This window comes from Hippocampus bargibanti, linkage group LG07 (genome assembly GCF_051943395.1).
Source record: "Hippocampus bargibanti isolate YZ-2025 linkage group LG07, ASM5194339v1, whole genome shotgun sequence".
Taxonomy (NCBI): domain Eukaryota; kingdom Metazoa; phylum Chordata; class Actinopteri; order Syngnathiformes; family Syngnathidae; genus Hippocampus; species Hippocampus bargibanti.
Genome location: NC_142740.1, coordinates 26,877,636 through 26,900,660, shown reverse-complemented (window position 1 = coordinate 26,900,660; position 23,025 = coordinate 26,877,636). Strand labels below are relative to the sequence as shown.

At 39.3% G+C, this 23,025-nt stretch overlaps 1 long non-coding RNA gene across 1 annotated transcript in view; it reads right to left on the bottom strand.

Annotated features, from left to right (window-relative positions):
* Nucleotides 1–5,160: 5,160 nt before the first annotated feature.
* Nucleotides 5,161–23,025, bottom strand: part of LOC148896013 (uncharacterized) — a 50,586-nt gene continuing 32,721 nt past the window's right edge. Inside the window, exons 2-3 of the long non-coding RNA XR_016115464.1 lie at nt 10,244–10,318; nt 5,161–5,917 (exon numbers count right to left, since the gene is read on the bottom strand). This is a non-coding gene — a long non-coding RNA (uncharacterized LOC148896013). The remainder of the gene's footprint in view (nt 5,918–10,243; nt 10,319–23,025) is intronic.

Here is a 23,025-nt window from a genome sequence, read left to right as displayed (position 1 = left end):
TAAGTAACGAAGCGCGGAAAGTAAAGCCTGTACCGGAAGTGACAACAAACCAATGTTATGAATGTCAAGAAAATAAGGCACAGCCATCTGCTGGTCAACTATGGGATAGCAGTTATAAACAAATGTATCAGCAGCATTTACAGAAGCTTATATATAAAGGGGTCGCAGCAACTCAGTGTCCTCCATTTTTAGAGGTTTGATCCGCAAGTTTGGCCAAGCTTTTACGTCGGATGCCCTTTCTGACACAACCCTCTGTATTTATCCTGGCTTGGGACCGGCACAAGAATACATATGTCCTTTTGTGGCTACAGGACAAGCTCAGTAAAAGGCTCCCAAACACAAAATGGAAATCGCCATAAAAGTAAAATATTTTGAAATGTTTTTGGCTGGTCCATCAAGCACACGACCTTCGGATCTGGCGGAGTGATCTTCGGCGGAAGCACACGACCGAACAGCGCTCCAGCCGGCGCTACTTTCCACACCCCCTCTCATTGAATGCACACGTCGATCGCCTACTTGGAGCTTTTTGCTGATAATTTTACTATGATGGGACCGAAAAAAAAAACCACCACAGGTTCGTCGTGTTCAGCCCAAGAAGACACAAAATAAAATCACCGTCGCCGAGAAGAAGGAGATAATTGATTTTTACTGAGCGAGTTGCTTGTTCTGTAGCCGCAAGGGGAGATAAGTCTTCTTGTGCCGGTCTGAAGCCCTGATAAATGCAGAGGGTTGTGTCAGGAAAGGCATCTGATGTAAAAGCTTGGCCAAAACAAACATGCGGATCAAACCTCTGAAGATGGAGGACACTGATTCGCTGTGGCGACCCCTTGAAGGGAAAAGAAGAGTATATACTGTATATACAGTATATAATAATTGCGGGATAAAAGTTTTTTTCTACACCTAGTACATTTTTAACTTTGACTGGATCAACAACAAGAAAAAAACAAGCCAAAAAAAATCCACAAAATGATGTTTAAAAGACTTTCATAAAAAAGGTGTACATTTATGTTCATTTTTTTTTTTTTGTTGAAAACGTGAAATTGTTGTACGCGTCACACCGACATTCCTGTGATTGTGATTTCGCCCCTCCGAGGAATGAAATCCATTTCACAATGCGTCCATCCGCCAAATCTGTTCAGAGTCCTCGACTGGACGAGGTAATCGCAAACGAAACTCAAACATGATGAAACACTCGCTTTAATCCAACACTGAGTCAAAAGCACGGCCAGCAACACATGCAACAGTTTATGTCAAGAGCGTGAGTTCGCTGAGCTTACTCTGAACTGTACTCATGCGTTGTGCCTGTCAAAGATAAAACACGCAAGTTCTGGCACAATAACTCGCCAACCCGACTCCGTCCCCTGAGTTTCGATTGTCAAAATCTTGTATCTGTTGTTTCTCTTTTCACGCTATCAATTACCTGCAGGCGTTACTGTTACAGTGCTAGATCATGTTCCATATGTGTATGTGTGTGTGTGTGTGTATATCTTGCAAAGTATACATCTGCTGTTCATTACTTGCATAATATATGATGTAGCCATCATATACACACATCCAAAATGGACATAGATATTAAGTACGTGCGCAAAATTGGGGTTGTTTACACAAATTGTTCCATTTTCCAAATATTGTTTCAATACGTCTGTGTAAACTCTCAGTCGTACTGCAGTGGTCCATCGATGAAAAGGTTTCTTCAGCCACCGTCGGAACTTCTTTGATGGTGTTGGATGTTTCGCTCCTCATCTGAGAAGCTTCGTCAGCGAACTAAAATTTTGTTGGTAGCAATGTATATGTGTATAGGGTCAGAGCTACCAGCAAAATTTTAGTTCGCTGACGAGGCTTCTCGGATGAGGAGCGAAACATCCGACACCTTCAAAGAAGTATAGATGACGGCTGAAGAAACCTTTTCATTGATAATTGTTTCAAGAATACATAGTTAGGTATTATTTAAAGGACAACCGACGCCAACGGACAAGTTGTGTCCATAATTTGTAAACTCACTTCAAATGACTTCTACTGAGCGTATTTTACGAAGATTCGACGGCATGTAGCTATAGTTTACGTTTTTAGACTCGCACTGAATATTCAGGAAGTCTTGTTTTTCAGTTGATGCCTGACGTGACGTCACGTCTGGAACACCCCTGACCGAGAAAGCGATACACAATGCATTTTGGGTACTTTGTTTGGTCTGAAAACTTCGTGTTGATCTGTGGCGCCATCTTGAGCATTTTCTGGGAGTCCTGACGGCTCGAATTGAGATGAGAGGACTTCTTGAATCGATTGCAAACATGTATGCTTTCCTCTTCAGAACTATTTGAATCATATTCATAACTGGATGAGTAACAAGAAAGCATCTTCTCCGAATCTGAAGCCATTGTTTTGATTCTAGAGCAAAGCAAAGACGTCCTGGTGTGATGTCACGAACAAGGGGGCGGGACCTTCTGAAACTCGGCATCTCCGAGGTCATTTTGAAGTAGTTTTGGGACACTTTAACTCATTTTTATTGGTGTTTAGCATTTGACTAAAAATATAAGCCTGCGTGTTTTGGGTATTTTAGATGTGATAAAACATTTTTCTGATGTCAGTTAGGAAACAAAGAGAATGGGGGGGGGGGGGGGGTATCATTTTCTTTTAAGCAAAAGGCATCTAATAATGGAGCCCCGATGGTCGACTGGTTACCACGATTTACAGGGTTGGATTCTGGAGATTCTCCGGGGACTCCCATATTCCATATAGATGCATGCCAGGCTGATTGAACACTCGAAATCAAGGGTGTGAACGTCATTTTTTTCCCCGTGGGCCTCATTGTAGTTACATTTTCCTCTCGGGGGCTGTTATGAATTCAGGGAATCCATAAAGAATGCAGAGCAAATTAATTAATAACTAATTTTCAACTTTGTGATCAAGAAAAAGGCCTGTTATGGTGGTTTACATGGGAAATTTTGACATTTTGGTTCGGACATCATCAAATTTCACAAGTTTGATTTGCTTTCATGGGCCGAATAAAATAATGTGGTGGGCCAGATTTGGCCCCCGGGCCTTGACTTTGACACCAGTGCTCTAAATTGTCCCTATGTGTGAGTGTGAGCGACGCATGTGTCCCAGTTGGTTTGTCTGATCCAAATACAACAAAAACATTCGCGTAAGAGTTCAAAACAAGACAGATGCGAACAAGAAAAGTTGCAGTCAATTAAATTGGAGGCCGAATGAGTTCACATTGAAAAAAAGACGGTGAGCTTCGCTGACATCGTTACAGGACGCAGGTGTGTTTACGTTATGAGGCAGCTTTGCCATGAGATAGTTTGCAAAGACCCCCACTGGACTCCAGTGGGAACGTCTTGCAAAGGTTTGATGTCTTTCTGTGTGTGCGTGTGTGTGACTTGTAGATAGAAAAACGAGCGCAAAGAGGATAGAACAACATATGAGATCAGAGTGTTATCAGCACAGCCCGAGACTGCTGGCCAACTTTTTGGGTGGAAAAGCTCCATTTTATTAACTCATTAATGTGACTTGAAAATGTCTAACACAAAGGTGTCAAAGTCAAGGCACGGGGGCCAAATCTGGTCTGCCGCATCATTTTATTGGGACCGTGAAAGCAAATCAAGCAAGTACCACGATGCTTGCTAAAGTCCGAACCAAAATTTCAAATTGTCCCATGTAAACCACAAAAGCAGTCATTATTTTTGACTTCAGATTTGAGTAATAATAATAATAATAATAATAATAATTAATATTATAATAATAATTATTATTATTATTATTATTATTATTATTATTATTATTATTATTATTATTATTACTACTACTACTACTACTACTACTAATACTAATAATAATAATAATAATACATTTCATTTATAAGCGCCTTTCAAAGCTCTCAAGGTCACTTTACAGTCACAGGATACGTTTTTTTGTGGGTGAGCAGCGGCATCCACATGTGCCAGCGTTCACTCAACCCGGAAGTAATTCAAATAGATAGAAAGCTAGCGAGCTAGCCAATACATAGCTGATTTGAAAATTAGTTATTCATTCATTTTTCTGTGCGCTGATTGAAAACCTGGCTTTGTCACCACTCCTTGAGAAAAATCTGTTTTCTTATAATATCATACAGTGTTTGAAATAACGTCTACCCGGAGGCCCGGGGCATACAACTTTTATTTCGGGCGTACAACTTTCAAAACGTCTCGGCCCGGGTGACCGACAACTTCTTCAAGGAAAAAAATAATCAAATCAAACGTTTGTTTTATTCAATAAAGCAAAAGCTACAAGCAAACATCTTGTAAGCAAGCAAAGCAACAGTCACGGTACCGTGACTGTAAAGTGTACTTGAGAGTTTTGAAAGGCTCTAAGGAAGAGGAGTCCACGTGGCTTTTAGCAGACAACCCAACGCAAACATTGCATTGTACACCATGACGACAAACGACAACTGGAGCAAAATCTTCAGCGAGGGATATTTACCATAAACACGCAGGCTGATATTTTTATTCAAATGCAAAACACCAATAAAAATGACTTGAAAGTGTCCAAAATCTAAAAAAAATTGAGCTGCGAATTGGCCATTTTCAGAAAGTCCCGCCCCCAGTTCATGACGTCACGCGAAGACGTCTTGCATTGCTAGTGAATCAAAACAACGGCTTCAGATTTGGAGAATATGCTTTCTTGTTACACATCCAGTTATGAATATGATTCAAATAGTTCTGAAGAGGAAAGCATACATGTTTGCAATCGATTAAAGAATTTATTTGTGCCATTTTGAGGCAATATTGGGGGGAAATCTCTCACCCAAAAAAGAGGCACAAAATGGCGACCTCCTGTGGCCACCTCCGTTTCCACAGGCTGATAAAATCCTTATATGGCGCTTGGACGCCCTCTTCTGGTGGCTTTTGGGTGCAACACGAGACCCAAACAAGTACAGCAAAATACATTGACGTGATGGAAGGACCGCTACAATGTGTCTTTTTTTATGGTCAGGGGCGGTCCTTTAGTGACGTCACGTACGGACTCGTCACCAACTCACAAACAATACCTCCTGAATATTCAGCGCAAGTCTTAAAACGTAAAATATAGCTATATGCGGTATAATCTTTGTAAAATACGCTCAGTAGAAGTCATTTGAAGCCATTTTACAAATTAAGGACACAACTTGTCCGGAGACGTCGGTTGTCCTTTAATTAAAAAAATATATATACTTTATACTTTATACTATAGTATATTTATACTTTGCAACAATGTTTTTTTTTTGCGATTAGTCGTCTTATTGTTTTTTAAGTTGTGAAAAATGGGGCAGGGAACTTTATGGCCCGGCAGGCAACTTTTCAGAGTTGTCTGCCCTGGTGTGCGCTAACTTTTTGTCACGACTTTCAGACACTGTATAATGTCATGAAATTTATGTCAAAAAGATGTTCGTTGTAGGCTCAATCAGCTCACGGAAAATGACGTGAAATCGGGATTTTGAAATGTGGACGCTGTTAGGGTAAAAATCTACACAGGGGGTACTTTCAAAAGAGCTTTGACTGTATATTTATTTTCACCTGACATGAACCAGAAATTTACTCACACACACACAGACACACACACACACACGCACACACACACACACGTACGTTTACCCAAACATCCACGTACAAGTTGATCCAATGGCTTCCTCTGGCAACGCAAGCTCACTCACACACACCCACACAGGATATGGCCTCTCTCCACATTTATTCCCTGCTCTGTTGTTATTGGCGTACAGCGCCCGCAAAACCTGCTGGGAGACGTAAGGCAAGCCAAACTGTTGAAGTCCCAAGATTTTTCGCAGGTGAATTGCCAAAATAGAATCAAGACGTACAAAGAGGAAGCCGGGGCCGCTTTCTCCCCGTTCTTTTGCCGAGAGTTGACAGTGGTCTCATCGCTTGTGACGGATAGCCGCCTTGACCTTAGGAAACGCATGGACAGAAAGACAATGGGCACTCGGGAAAATAAACTGCAAAGGTTCATGATGAAAACAACATTAAAAGTCCTGCTGTAACTCCGGGCGAACTTTTTTGTTTTGTTTTGGCAGGCTTCTGTCCAAACTAATAAACATATTTAGGTGAAAGTTCATATTGATGAATAATACAAAGAAAGAATTATTTCACTTCTGGTGGCAGCAAAGAGATAGTTTGTATCTATCTATCTATCTATCTATCTATCTATCTATCTATCTATCTATCTATCTATCTATCTATCTATCTATCTATCTATCTATCTATCTATCTATCTATCTATCTATCTATCTACCTACATATACTTATACATATACATATATTCCTCGGTTTGTCAAAATAAAGAGACCCTCATGGACAAAGTATCCTAAGTCAAGTATCATTGCTAATAGTTCAACTGAGAATGTATTAATATGTATTCATTATTCATTATATATACTTAAAAAAAATAATCTCACTGTTAATCAGTTCTTTGATTTTTTTTCTGCCGTGAAAAAAAATAATTGGAAACAATCAGGGTAATTGGATTGGCACAGGAGGACGAGGAAGTGACCTAAACATTCTTTCAAAATAAAACGGGAAGTCTGTTTGGCCAGATTTAAACTGATTCACTGCGAAGCATATTTATTTATTTATTTATTTATTTATTTATTTATTTGTTTGTTTGTTTGTTTGTTTGTTTGTTTATTTGATTGTTTGTTTGTTTATTTCTTGGTTTGTTTTTCTGACAAATGTCCGTGGAAAAAAAATTCGGAACCAGGCTTGAACAAAGGACAACAGGTGAAAACAATCAGGGCAATTTGATTGGCATAGAAGAAGTAGGAAATGACCTAAACATTCTTTCAAAATAAAACGGGAAGTCTGCTCGCCTAGACAATTTATTAACTAAATATTATTATATTATTTATTTGCTAATTTATTTCTGTGTGTATTTATGTATGTATGTATGTATATATGTACCTACGTATTTATCTACTTATATATATATATATATATATATATATATATATATATATATATATATATATATATATATATATATAATTTATTAACTAAATAATTAATTAACTAGCCACTCATTTATTTATTTATTTATTTTCAGAAACCAGACATTATTAAATCCCAGGTATTTCTTTATGCATATATATTGATTCAAAAATACTTGCTCGTGTAAGGAATGGCCTTAAAATGCACATATGTTTTCAGTTATTTTCAACCTACGCAAATGTATGGCGCTCACATGACGAATGGAGGCAATATCATGAAGACTGCGCCTGCTCTTCGTCCTGGCTTACTCTTTATCTCTCCATGTCGACCAGGAACCACACATCGGCACACTTACTCAATGCGTAGACGTGTCCGCTGGCAGTGGGGGACCCAGACCCTTCACCGACCTCCCCCCTTCTCCCACTCCATTGGATCATGAGACTTTTAATGAAACCCGACAAAGAGCGCGACGTGTGTGATTTATCTTGCGCTAACGTGTTTAGAATGCTTTGACCTCCAGCCAGCGAGAAGGCCCCAAACAAACTTGTGTGCAGCAAATGTTCATCACATCACAAAAAAACAAAAACTTCATCATGCTTTGGAAAGACTTTTCAAACATATGAAGACACATATAGTGATACCTCAGTTTACAAACCCCTTGGCTTACGAACTTTTCGGTTTACGAACGTTACATTCGTATTCGGCACACAAACTTTTTTCGTACATGTACACGGACCCCCCTCAATGAGCCATGTGTCGTTCTTCTAACAGCAAAATGGCAGCCGACTGTTTTTGTCCTCTATTCCACGCCCCCAGTCTTCGGTTAAAGCCACGTGATTGGTCAAGAACGCAGCAGTGAGGGTGGGGGGGGGTGGTTTAAACATTAAAGAGACAGGCAGACGACAGTGAGAGAGTTTCAAAGGCAGAGTGTAGACTGCAAGGTTAAAATATCCCCTCAATCAAGCTCCACAAACAACCCGCATAAGCCATCTGTACACTTGATCAAAAAAGCTATCAACCCAGCTAAACAGAACACAATTGATGAGGAACTAGATAAAATCATCACAGAGAAAGCACCGACAAGGGATCATTCCTCAAGATGGTGAAAAAGAAGGCTACGTTCCTCATCAGGTGTTTAATGCAGATGAAACCGGCCACTCCATTCCATCAAGCCATCAACGGCCAACACAAAGGTCAATAAAACGACTTTATTATACAGTACAGTTTATTTCTTTAATTATAATAACATAGCACGTTTATTATACATAAAATAAGGTATATTTTGTGTCGTTTTAAGGCTTAGAAAATTAGAAAATTATGTTTTATTGGGACCTGGGAACGGATTATTCTCATTTTAATGGTTTCCTATGGGAAATTATTTTTTGGGATACACACTTTTTGCCTTACACACTCTGTCTGGGAACCAATTAAGTTCCTAAGCCAAGGTATCACCGTATTCCCAGTAACCATGTGTTGCGATGTTTTTTAGCAATAGCTCGCAGCTATGCATAAAATGTTCATTTTGACGGATAAGCTAGCGGTGGCCAAATGTTTTCACTTTGGAACAATGCAGGAGATTCTGCTCGCATGTGCTTTTAATTCCACCTCCGTCCTTGTCTTCCTCCTGTTCATCATCATCATCACCACCATCATCATCATCATGAAATTGTCCCTCCACTTTCTCCATCAAACCTCCTCCTGGCCACAAGCTTTTTCTTCGCTCCATATCTTTTATTGATTAATTGTTAAATATTGATCAGAGTGTAAAAAAGGCATTTTTCTCTTGAGTTATGTAATTTTTGTTTTAAACTAATGAAATCATTTCATACACTTAACAAATCAACACAAAAATCCTCCATCAATCCATTTTCTGATCCGCTTTATCCTCACGAGGGTGGCAAGGGGTGTTGAAGGACACCCTGAACAGGTTGCCAACCAATCGCAGGACACACAACCTCTGTACTTTAGGTTGACACGCTAACCACTGGACCACCGGGCCATCCAATCAACACATCAAATCAATTCTAACTCATTCACTGCCATTCACAAATTTACTCGGGTACTAAAAATTGTATTGTATCATAAAGTCACTTTATTTACATTTGTGATGGTCACTTATGGCTTGATGGAATGGCGTTGGAGGTCGAAGGTCCAAGGGAATTGCTGTTTGGAAAGAGAGGCGCATTACATGACGACTGTAATTAAAGAAATAAACTGTGCTGTAAAATAAAGTTTTATTGACCTTTTTGATGGTCGTTGATGGCTTATGGAAGGAGAGTCACCCTCCATAAGGACTGTTGGTAACCTAACCTCTGGTGCTGTTCGGTCGTGTGCTTCCGCCGAAGATCACTCCGCCAGCCGTGGTGGGTGTGTATTATGAAAATAGTGATTATTATAAGGTTTAATTTTCATAAATTTGACGTTTGTAAGATGAAAAGTTTAGAAGTTGAGGTCTCACTGTATAACATAGAGCGCCATTCTGGTTAGGGTGCCGATAAAGCGCTGGCCATGGCCTCTGACCTCTGGCAATGTTTTCCCCTTCTACAAGGGGTAATCTTGTCCCTTTTTAAATAACGCGATGGTGAAATGTTGTGTGGTGCACCAAGACTACTATTTGAGACGAGTTGACACAAATTCCTAGCAGACAAATCAGCCCATTTCTAATGGACCTTGGGCGCCATCTTGTGCATTTTCAGGGAGCTACATTGGAGTCCAGACGCCTCAAAATGTTACGGAAGGACTTCTGTAATCGATTGCAAACATTTATGCTTTCCTCTTCAGAACTATTTGAATTATATTCATAACTGCATGAGTAGCAAGAAAGCATCTTCTCCGAATCTGAAGCCATTGTTTTGATGGAATGGCGTTGGAGGTCGAAGGTCAAAGGGAATTGCAAGGCAAAGACGTCCTGGCGTGACGTCACGAACAAGGGGGCGGGACCTTCTGAAACTCGCCATTTCCGGCGTCATTTTGAAGTAGCTTTGGGACACTTTAACTCATTTTTATTGGTGTTTTGCATTTGAATAAAAATATCAGCCTGTGTGTTTTGGGTATTCTAGATGCTATAAAACGTTTTTCTGATGCCAGTTAGGAAACAAAAAAAATGGTGTCGGTTGTCCTTTAAAGTTAAAGCCTCTTTGAAAAACTCAAAACTCTATTTAATGGGTAAGGGGCCTCCGTCCAAATACTTTTGGATGAGCGGTTGGAAAGTGCATATGTAAAAAAAAAAGGACTCCTGCATAATGTCAAGTGGAGCAAAGGTCCGTTAACAGATAGATTAGCCAACTCACTTTCTTCATATGAGCAAGCACACTTGCGTACTCCTCGATGACATCATCAGCTTCAATCTTCAGGGTCTTGTGGGGCTGCGACGGGATGAAGACAAATAAGTGCGAGATTAAAACTAGGGGGGACGATGAGTAACGACTGAGACACATGGAAAATTACTTTCTCTTCTAATATTATAAATGGCACAGAAAACACAACGCAATCCAGGGAAATCATATTTCAGTCAATTTCAGAATTGCTGGGCAAGGTTCACTGTGCCTAGGAAAATTTCGCCGAGCTCTATAATAGTTTTTTTTTTTTAATTCCAGCCACATGAAGCACCAAGGGGAAAAAAAGACCTACAAAATGCACCCCTCCCCCGACCCCCAGAAATGCACTTTAATGTTGCTTTCACACAAAACACATATTTTTAGTTAAAATTATACACGGGCCGAATAAAATGATGTGGTGGACCAGATTTGGCCCCCTCGCCTTAACTTTGCTGTTTTGGCGATGTTACAGTTGTAATAGTCCTCTAGTTTTTTGTCTTTAAGTACACAAAGTAACATTAATGTTAGAGAATATTGTTTGATATAAAAACAATGTAGTCTTCCTTTAGGGACTGGAACAGATTTTCTTTAATTTCACTGGGAAAAATAATTAGAGATTGTTTTGAATTTCAAGTATGGTCCCGGAAGGAATTAAAATTTTAATTTAAGGCGCCAATAATAATAATAATAATAATAATAATAATAATAATAATAATACGTCTGTGTAATAAGCTCTCAGTCGTACAGGAATGGTCCATCGATGAGAAGGTTTCTTTAGCCGACATCTGTACGTCCGACACCTTCAAAAAGTACATCTGAAGAAACCTTCTCATCAATGATAATAATAATAATAATAATAATAATAATAATAATAATAATAATAATAATAATAATAATAATTAATAATTTCATTTATAAGCGCCATTCAAAACTCTCAAGGTCACTTTACAGTCACAGGCTAAATCTTTTCTGTGGGTGAGCAGCGGCAGCCATGTGCGCCCGCGTTCACTCAACCTGAAAGTAACTCAGATAGAAAGGTAGTTCGCTAGCTAATAGATAGATAGATAGATAGATAGATAGATAGATAGATAGATAGATAGATAGATAGCAAATAGATAGCCAGCTAGATAGCAAATAGATAGCTTATATTTATATAATTATATTATTCTTAATTATATATTCTATTTGAACCTATTTTATACTTTGTTTTGTCTTCTGGTACCTGTTGACAATTGCCAAGTTTTGATAAATAAATAAATTTAAAAAAAGATTAAAATAATAAATACATACATACATACATACATACATACCTACCTACCTATACATACATACATACATACATACATACACACATACACACATACACACATACACACATACACACATACACACAAACACACATACATACATACATACATACATACATACATACATACATACATACATACATACATACATACATACATACATACATACATACATACATACGTACGTAAATAAATCGGTAAATAAATAAATCTGTAAATAAATAAATAAGTAAATAAATAAATAGTGTTTCTATGACGTTGCAAATGAATGATGGATTGACTGTGAGTTGGCCACAATACTCAAATAATCACTTTCTGTTGTTTTTACTTTTGTATATTTTAACATGTCATTGAGTGTGTGTGTGTGTGTTTGCTGCCCGTTTTGTTTAATGCTCTTATTAGCCACTGGCAGTCTTGTCAAATCAAACTTCTCCAGTTTCACCGCGCGCTCAACCTCCAGTCACTTTGTGGTCACGTTGCGGCTTCTCCGCTGCACCGAGGTTTTCTTTGCTTTTTTTCACTTTTTTTCCTCCTCTTTCTTTGATCTGTAATACTTCTTTTCATATCAAAATCGTGTAAATATGAGTCCTTGCTCTCAACTATTACTCAACTTTCATAAAAAAGGTCATAGGCATGTGAAACCTCCCAAACTGAAAATTCACCATGTTCGCAGCCATGGCGACTTTGTCACTCCTCTGTCACCGTCTCACAACGTGGGAAATTGGCAGAGATGGACGGAATCCCGCTTTTGGAAAAATGAAATGCGAAACATGGAAAAGTCAATGGACGTGGACTCCTACTTCCAGGGAATGAACTCATTCGCTGCCGTTCCCGATTTTTTTCGGGAATTGGTTTGTCTTGCCGATAAAGCGCTGGTCAGACCTCTGGCAATGTTTTTCCCTTCCACGAGGGGACAGCATTTACATTTTGTCAATGTTAGCGCTTTGTTTCAGCTTCAGCTGTTGTTAAAGCGCTATATAAATCAATATGTATGTGTTGTATTGTATTGTATTTTGTACAGCTGCCCCCATTTCAAGCTCAGATAACTGCAGATAACTGCAAAAATGTTGCCTGGCTCGATTACATGTTAATCGAAGTTGTGTCAAGATTTCTAAAATCTCCCAAATTTATAATGTTACAAAATTAGAGGCTTTTAAGATTTATTTTGATACAGTCACTCGCTACTATTGACCATTTTTTGCCAAAATTTAACTCATTCACTGCCATTCACGAATTGAAAATATGTCGTAGAGAGCCATTCCCAATTTTTTTCGGGTTTTGTTTTTTTCTTGTTTGGGTGCCGATAAAGCGCTGGCCATGGCCTCTGGCAATGTTTTCCCCTTCCACAAAGGGGCAGCTTTTCCCATTTTTCCATGTTAGCGCTTTGTTCCAGCTTCAGCTGGAACAAAGCGCTATATAAATCATTATGTGTATGTTGTATTGTACTTTGTACAGCTGCCCCCATTTCAAGCGCATATAACTCCAGACCCATATAACTTAGGAATTAACTGTTTGTTTTTGTTTGTTTGTTTTTTTTTGCTGATGAAGAAAAGAGTCTAAGATTTCTAACACTGTATTGAATGTTTATGTAGTCCTAAAACTCAATATTCTGTGGGTTGTTGCAATTCGAGTGAAAATGACAAAAACCCTGGCACTGGAGTGGACACATTTTTGCACATCATCTGTCGGTGAATGAGTTAAAACAGCAGCAATGGGCATGGACGGTGTGTCTCGTGTTATATTTTACGGTTATTGCTGGTACAAATCGCGACACACATGAACAACCAATGGAGAATTCAGAGAAATTGACACATCATCTTTTTTTTTTTCACATAAAACTACTGGAAAATAAGAAATGAGAAATATGATTAAGAATAAAGTGCTGAGGATAAATCAAAAAAAGAAACAAACATTCCGATTTTAGTTGGTAATTTAGGTCATGGCTTGTCATAGTGCTTACTTAGGCTAGCAGATCAGGCAACGCAATACAATTTAGATGGAAAGATTGGCATCTGTCTATCTTTACTCAAAATCTTGATTAGGTTTTCATATTTTTTGTTATTTTCCTCCCAAAAGTCCACGTGCAGTAGGCTGTTAAAAATAATACGGTATGCGGAACGATCACGTGAGCTAATTGTTGGCTAACATGCTGTCGGCAAATTGATGGCCGACCGCCACTGATTTTACGCTATCGAATTTGTCAATTCAACTCATCAGCTGGAATCAAAAATGTGACCGTAATGACTTCCAAACTATGATGTGGTGGAGTTAGATAAGCTTGTTGCAATCGACATAAATTGATGGTGATAAAAGAATCTGGCAGAAGCGTGTGTATGTCGACACATAATAGCTCCAACTGGACCTCCACTCTGGGGATTTTAGAATTAGCTTCGTTGGAGCCATAATTTATTTTTTTCGTGTGGTGCGGTGATTGAATGTTTGAAATTGAATTATATATATTTGAGGTCAGGGACATGATAGAGGCAAATCCAATAGCCCTCTGGTTTTGGAATACACACACACACATGTTCCTCAATCTGTATTGAATTAGCAGTATGGTCTCATAATCTTACAAGAGAATGAGGAGCACACAACAAAATGGATGTAGGGTGAAGGGGGTTTACCGAGTCTTGTGCAAGATCAGACTCTAAACCCCAAACGCTCGACGGTAGCCGTTACTTTGCCGTTAGCAACTAACATTAGCATTGGACCACACGATGCTGTGCCGCTGGTTGTGAATACCACAATAACAAATTACAACTGCGGCTGTGAAATACCACAGATGTTCAGTCGATAAGTGACAGTAGCTGCTAATGAAACTTCGCTGACTTGTGTTTGAAGTTCACCATATTGTGTGATGCTACGCATTCGATTGAGAATACATGACAAGGGTGACAATTTAGCTGTTAGCCGCTATAGCTAATGGTTGACCATTCGGCCCCATGCTACGTGTAGAGCCGAAACCGCGCTTAACGTTCAATAACAAATAACAGTAACGGCTAATTGGCCATTAGCGTCTCATGCTAGCTGTTGTTGTTGACTTTTGACTTTGTTAATGTAATATATTGAATCAGTAACAACTTAGAATGTTTTTTACATTCTACACAGGGGAATTTGTTATTTTTATTGTGAGTCTCTGTGGCATTTACAACCCATTTGGGAGTCTCACGTGATCAAACTCATGATTGGTTGTTGTCCTGAGCACTCAACAACTGATGTCATTTTTCAGTCAACACTAAATAGAAAGTGACAAAATGGCCACCCCTTGAGATGACTAAAACCTCATATTCCGAAATATTTATCACTAATGTCCTGTTTAGTCAAGTGCGGCCGAAAAGATAATTATTTTCAAGAATGTTTTTGAGGTGACTTCCAATTTACAGTAATATAATATGACAATTTGACATATACAGCTACTGAAAATGCTGTTTTATAAACCAACACGAGACACGTTAATAAACAAGCAGTCACATGCGCAACCGTACGCCGAAACAAATTCTTTTTTTATTTGGAAACACACAGTCTATTAACATTAAACTGTCATTTTTTCTTCTCTGGATGAACAAATAAACAGAATTGTGATTGGCTGAGCGCACCTGCATCTAATTTCTCCAGACAAATCTCTTCCAATAATGTCTTCTCATCTGTGGCTTTCATTAAAAATTTAAATCAAAGCAAAGGCAACCGAACATCTGCAAAGCATCCGCGTCTTTCCGTGGATGCTTACTCTTATGAAAGTGTTTTTCCTGTAACTGGACTGCACGAACATAGTTACGTTCATGACCATGTTCCGCTTCCTCTTCGAGGCTGACAATGTTGTCTGTCGAGCACAGTGGTGGCCGTCAGAGCCTGTAAGGCCTTCTCTGCTGGCCTAAAAATATCTGAATCACAGACTAAGGTGTTGTGCTCCTTCCAGATGTGTGTTTTCGTATTTAAGCTTTTAACCAATCACATTTCAGCCATTATTTGTTACCAGGGTCAGAATTCTAAATAGACACCTTCAGAATCAGTTCTGCAGGTCCAAGTGTATAAAAATCAATGAAAATGAAACTGCTGCTTTAAACATTCAGATTTTAAGTTTGCAACTCAAGGCGTTCTCTCATGATTGATCCGTGACATAATTGGCTAGTCACGAGCCAATCATAGTATCAGTGATAAGTGCATACGGGCCAGCCTGAAGACCCAAAGCCCCGAAGCCTGAAAAGCATAGGCCCCTAAGCCTGAAAACCCTAACCCTCTAAGCCCGAAAACCCTAAACCCTGAAGCCTGAAAACCCATAACCTCTAAGTCTGAAATCCCTAAGCCCCTAAGACTGAAACCTCCAAACCCCAAGCTTGAAAACCCCTAAACACCCAAGTCTGAAAACCCTAAACCTGAAACCCAAAGCGGTGAAAACCCCAATCCCTTAAGCCTAAAAACCCTAAGTCTAGAACAACTAAACCTGAGGATCCTAAACCCCTTAGCCTGAAACCCCAAAACCCCAAGCCTGAAAACCGCTATACACCCGAGTATGCAAACCCGAAGTCTGAAACCCAAACCCGTGAAAACCCCAAACCCCAAACCCCTAACCCTAAAAACCCTAAGCCTAGAACCCTTAAGCCTGAAAACCGTAAGCCTCAAACCCCAAAGCCAAAATAACCAAGCCTGAAAACTTTCCGCCCCTAAGCCTTAATACCCTAAAAACCCCGAAGCCTGAAAACCCTAAACCTGAAAACACTAGGACCAGGACAAAGGGCAAAAAAAGTTATGCTGGTATAGTGTACATCAACTCAAATTTACCCGTGATACTCAATGAAGCTAGTTTGGTTTTCTCCAAGAAGCAATATTTTTTAATCAACAAAAAAATAGCAGTTTGTGGTTAAAAAAAAACACAAAAAACCCCAATCATCATGCTTTTTTAATGTTCTTTTTGTATCCCTTTGTTTGTCACAACACCCTGTTCACTCTCTATTCGTGCACTTTCTTTAAAGCTGTTCAGCAGACTTTTCAATGCTTTTCTTCTCCTTCTGTTCTGTTGGCGTGCTAATAATGTTCTGCCGATACATAAAGTTTTGATTGGAACATCGGGTTGGAACAGAACGACCCTTTCCCAGGCCGCTTTGCCTGTTTGAAGGCTCTGTGAAGGCTTGTCGTTCGGTTGCCATGGAAACGATAGCTACATTTGCCATTGGCCAAGCAAAATATGGCGAGGGAAGAGTTAAATTGTAAACAAATAGTTATTGTCATTGTGGGAGTCCTAAAAAACGACCTCAAAGAAGTTAACGCAACATAAAAATTGTCAATGACGTCGTTTGATGTCTCAAAGACCAAACTGGGTCATTCTTCTTCTTTCTCTCTGCCTCTAATAATAAACGTCCAGTCTACAATAAAGCGTGTCATGTGGAGAGAGAGTGGGAGTGAATCCACAGGGAATAAGAGAATAAGGATCACATTTAGCCCCCCTCCGAGGCCCGAGTTGGTAATCTATCAGCTTGGCAAAGGTTCAAGGCTAAATGAAATTTAAAGGCAGCGTGGGGGTCTTCATGAAGTCAGCACTTTGCCTCCAGCCTGCAGACATGCCAGGTGCAAGATGGGAAATTGACATGGATCCTGTTTTTCTATTAAGTACTAATGGTAAAATCATAACCTTAAAATTTGGCATATTGCTCAGAAGAAGAAAACAAAAGTGTACGTAAAAACACACCCAAAAAGTCAAGGAAATACAGTGATACCTTGGCTCACGAACTTAATAATTGGTTCCCAGACAGAGTGTGTAAGGCGAAAAGTGTGTATCCCAAAAATTAATTTCCCATCGGAAACCATTAAAATGAGAATAATCCGTTCCCAGGTCCCCATAAAACATCATTTTCTACTTTCTTATTTTCTAAGCCTGAAAGGACAACCAACGTCTCCGGACAAGTTGTGTCCATAATTTGTAAAATGGCTTCAAATGACTTCTACCGAGCGTATTTTACAAAGATTCCACCGCATATAGCTATATTTTACGTTTTAAGACTCGCGCTGAATATTCGGGAAGTCTTGTTTTTGAGTTGGTGACAAGTCCGTACGTGACGTCACTGAAGGAATGCCCCTGACAGAAAAAAAGACATATTGTAGCAGTCCTTCCATCACGTCAATGTATTTTGCTGTACTTTTTTGGTCTGAAAACCTCGTGTTGAACCAAAAACCCACCAGAAGAGGGGGACTAAGCTCCATGGAAGGAATTTATCAGCCTGTGGAAACGGGCTGATTAATTCCTCACAGGAGCTTGGACGCCATTTTCTGCCTCTTTTTAGGTGATCCATTTCCCCCCAATGTTGCCTCAAAATGGCACGGAATAAATTCTTTAATTGATTGCAAACATGTATGCTTTCCTCTTCAGAACTATTTGAATCATATTCATAAATGGATGTGTAACAAGATAGCTTATTCTCTGAATCTGAAGCCATTGTTTGGATTCTCCAGCAATGCAAGACGTCTTGGTGTGACGTCACAAACTGGGGGCGGGACTTTCTGAAAATGCCCAGTTCGCAGCTCAATTTTTTGCAGATTTTGGACACGCTAAGTCATTTTTACTGGTGTTTAGCATTTGAATAAAAATATCATACTGCGTGTTTTGGGTATTTTAGATGCTATAAAACGTTTTTCTGGTGTCAGTTAGGAAACAAAAAAGTGATGTCGGTTGTCCTTTAAAACTACACAAAAAATAGCTTATTTTATGTATAATAAATGTGCTATGGTATTATAATTAAAGAAATAAACTGTACTGGATAATAAAGTCATTTTATTTACCTTTGTGATGGTCGTTGATGTCACGATCTGGTTGTCGACCAATGGGTGGCGCTGTCGGCCCCACCTGCACCTGCACAGGTGTTGGTCGTTCCGATCAGTGGCAGACTGTCACGTTCTGGTTGCCGACCAACGGGTAGTGCTGTCGGCCCCGCCCTCAGTAGCACAGGTGCTGGTCGTCTTCATTAGTGGCAGTTAAAAGGACTCCCGGCATGACCATTCGGTGTAGGGTCATTGTATGCAGACTTTTACTCTTGGTTTTCTTTGATACTTTGTACTTTTCTGTTCAGATGAGTGATGTTTTAGATTTTGTTCCTGCTGACTTTATTTTAATACAATTTGTCAAATACAACCTGCTGCTCCTTCCTGCCTGCTTATTTTGGGATCCACCACCACGCAAACCGTGACAGTTGATGGCTTGATGGAATGGATAGTTTTTTTGCATAAAGTGTCTCAAGGAGCTCTGGGTTGTACATCTTGGAAGTTGTGATATTGCAACAGCAACCAATGCAAGCAGACACACCAGAAACATCATTAATACATGGTTACCTTGCTTGTCTTTTCATTTCAAATTGAACTGATGGCTAGTGAGGGTTATTTGTGAAGCCTGATTAATGGGAATTTTAACCTTGCAGTCGACACTCTGCCTTTGAGCTATCAAAGTTGAAATGATCCAAATTTCACTCTCTCTGTCATCTGCCTGTCTCTTTAATGTTAAAACCACCCCCCCCCCCTCACTGCTGCGTTCTTGACCAATCACGTGGCGGGGGGGATAGAGGACAAAAAATGTCTCTGGCAATGTTTTTCCCCTCCCACGAAGGGGCAGAATTTGCATTTTGTACAGCCGCCCCCATTTCAAGCTTAGATAACTCCAGGCCCATATAATTTAGGAATTAACTTTTTTTTCTGATGAAAGAAGATAGTCTCAGGTTTCTTACGCTGCATTGAATGTTTATCTTCCTTTCGGCTTTTCCTTTCGAGGGTTCGTCACAGGTGAGTCGTTTTTGCACATCGCCTGGCAGTGAATTAGTTAATGGCGTAAATCAGTGTTCACTGGAATTGGCACATTTTTCTCTGATTAGTCACAGAGCGACGTTTTAGCAACCATCGGTCTTGCAAGCCAAGCGGCTTATTTTCTTATTTTTGGTGCGAGACGCCGACGAGTTTGTTTGAAAACCAACACACCATCACATCAATGCAGCTGGAAATGCTTATGCTGATTAAAGCCGATATTGACATGGTCTTCCGAAAGATGGCTTAGTACCTTCATTACTCGCTTCGTTTGTACTGTAATTTCCGTACAGTCGGGGGAAAAATATTTGTGGCCTTATTTGATGAAATGAAAGTAGAATCTGATATGTAACTCACGCTAAATTCAAAAAAGTGCTCACTAAATTGTTGGAGTGTTCACATGAAGTAGCACGGATCCTTTATGGGATAGGAGGGTAGGCAAAACGAGCCTACCATCACAATGGATAAGAGGGTGATCAAAACGAGCGCATCTTCTTTGACAGGCTTCTCACTGACTTCATTGGTGCGTTCAAAAACCCACGAATTGTTACTGCATTTGATGTTTTTTTGTTTTAGACGAACAGTAACATAAAAAGATTTCAATAAAATTTGACGACGCCGTCGCTGTCCATTTATGTAGCGGATGAAAATACTCAATAATGCAAATATTTACAAAATAAAAAGTCCCAAAAACGACAAAAATAACAACACTTGAGCATTAAACAGCAACCAAAGTCAATCATCCTACAGGGTTGGAAATAAAAGACGTGATGATGATTGGAAACAGGTGCGCCAAGGAGGGAAACCGCCCTTCACTCCAGCTGGATCGTAAACAAAAACAAACAAAAAGACACGACATAAGGTAAGTGTAACTTTGGCAATGGAACGTTTTAATTTAGCTTTAATTTCACTTCAACACTCAACAATATTTTGGTTTGTGAACATTTCAGTTTGGGTTCACGAACAAAGTGCCAAAGAACAGATGAAATCCATTTGGTGAGATTCCGCTGGAATGTCTTGACTTGACGTGACGTTAACTTCAAATTTGAAAGGTAAGATTTGAAATTGACGAATAATTAGCACATATGACTTCCTCAAAACCTCCGGAATTTACCCACAAGCCCATTACACCAACAGGAAATGGCATAGCTTGCTAGTTTTATCCATAGAATAATAATACATTTCATTTATAATCGCCTTTCAAAACTCTCATGGTCACTTTACAATCACAAGAGAAGTTTTTCTCTAGCGTTCACTCAACCCGGAGTAACTCAAATAGATAGAAAGCTAGCTAGCCAGCTAATAGCCAGCTAGCTATATATACATACAAAAAATCCACAAAATGACACATCCCTGCTCAGTGCCGCTGTGGGAAAAGGGATGTTCGACTGTGTACATTGTGTGTGTGTGTGTGTGTGTGTGTGTGTGTGTGTGTGTGTGTGTGTGTGTGTGTGTGTGTGTGTGTGTGTGTGTGTGTGTGTGTGTGTGTGTGTGTGTGTGTGTGCGCGCGCGCGTTGGCCAGAGGGGAGGACTTAAGTCTGCGACAAACAGTGATTTTCCGCCACGATAGGCACCACAGTGGGAACTTCCTGCGTGCATCACACTCACAAAGCAGCCCGCTAGAGTTATGCGGGTGTTTTAGCTAGCAGCATGTTAATATCAATGCTCATCATGCTGCATAAAAAAATAAAATAATAATAATCTGTATAACCCAAGGGTGCCAATGTCATTTTTTTGCCACGGGCCACATTGTAGGTTTCCTCTTGAGGGGCCTTCATGAAATTTGGGGAAGCCATAGAATGTTTCATCCCCTCCACATATTACATATAGAACGCAAAAGAATAAATAAAAATGTAATAGGTACTTTTCAAATTTGATAACAATGACTGTTATTGTGGTGTGCATGGGACAGTTTTAAATTTTGGTTCGGACTTTAGCGAGCATCATGAAATTTCACAAGTTTAATTTGCTTTCGCGGGTCGAATAAAATAATGTAGCGGGCCAGATTTGGCCCCCGGACCTTGACTTTGACACCAGTGGTATAACCTTTCAATTCAAATTTCAATTGCACTCACTGCATGTTGAACTGTAAAAAAAACAATATGTTATTTTACTTTTTGATAAGAAGACTTTTTATTTTATCTTCATTATTCGAAAGTTGCATTTCATTTAGAAGCCCCTTTCAAAACTCTCAAGGACACTTTATAGTCACAGACAAGCATAGGTAGACAGCTAATAGCTAGCTAGCTAGCTAGACAGCCATATAGTTAATAGCTAGTTAGCTATTAGCTGTCTACCTATGCTTGTCTGTGACTGTAAAGTGTCCTGGTAGAGCTTTGAAAATCGCTTAAAATTTAAATTATTATTATTATTATTATTATTATTTATTATTATTATTATTAGCTAGCTTTCTATCTATTAGCTAGCTAGCTTTCTATCTATTTGAGTTACTTCCGTGTTGAGTAAACGTTAGCGGGTGTGGCTGCCGCTGCTCACCCAAAGAAAAACTTATGACTGTAAAGTGACCTTGAGACTTTTGAAAGGCGCTTATAAATGAAATGTATAATTAAAACTTTTTTCTTTGTTTTTTTTTTTAACTGTGAGAGGGGAAGAACGGCTTATGGTGGTCTTATTTTTATTATATTTCTGTTTGCTAGTGTCGCCAGTCGTTTGAATTGGTCGTTTGAATTCTGGCTTCCACCTGAGTTGTTTTGTGCTTCGGTAGCATTGAGCTAGCTCATGGACAAATTCATACAGTCATCGAGAGGGACAGCATATCGTGTCATCGTGTTACAGGGTGCAGGAACGAGTAAAAAAAAAACAACAACTAAAAAAAACAACTAAACTTTGCTCGTCTGTTATTGAATAAACAAAAATCTCGCTCCGTACGTATTACAACTCTGTGCTCCTGCAGACAGTTTATTTGATTTCCTGCAGGCTTCTCACTTCCTCCATTCCCGCAACTCCCCGGGGGAAAATTGGGCTTTATAAATTAAAAAAAAAAAGTCTAAGTAGTTTAAATCACCTGGTCTCAGAAGTATTTGTGTGTGTGTGTGTGTTGAATACATTTTCTGCGACATGGTAAAGCCATCATTTCACTAGGATCTGAAATGCTACTCACTCTTTTATTACCAGACACAACAATGGCTCTATGTATAATAATTAATAATAATACATTTCATTTATAAGCGCCTTTCAAAACTCTGAAGATCACTTTACAGTCACAGGATACATTTTTCTGTGGGTGAGCAGCGGCAGCCACATTCACCAGCATTCACTCAACCCGGACTAACTCAAATAAATATATATTTTCAGATGTATAAGGCGCACCTTCAATGAATGTTTTTTTCCAAATATAATATATAAATACAGACTGTATATAAAAGTTTTCCAAATATGAGGCACGCCACATTATAAGGTTTAGGACTACATAAACATTCAATTCAGCGTTAGAAACCTCAGACTCACTTCTTTCATCAGAAAAAAACAGTTAATTCCTAAATTTTATTGGTTTGGAGTTATATGAGGGTGGCTGTCCAAAATACAATACAATGCAATACATACATATTGGTTTATTTCGGGCTGAAACAAAGCGCTAATATGGAAAAAAAGGGAAATTCTGCCCCCTTGTGGAAGACAAAAACATTGCCAGAGGTCTGACCAACGCTT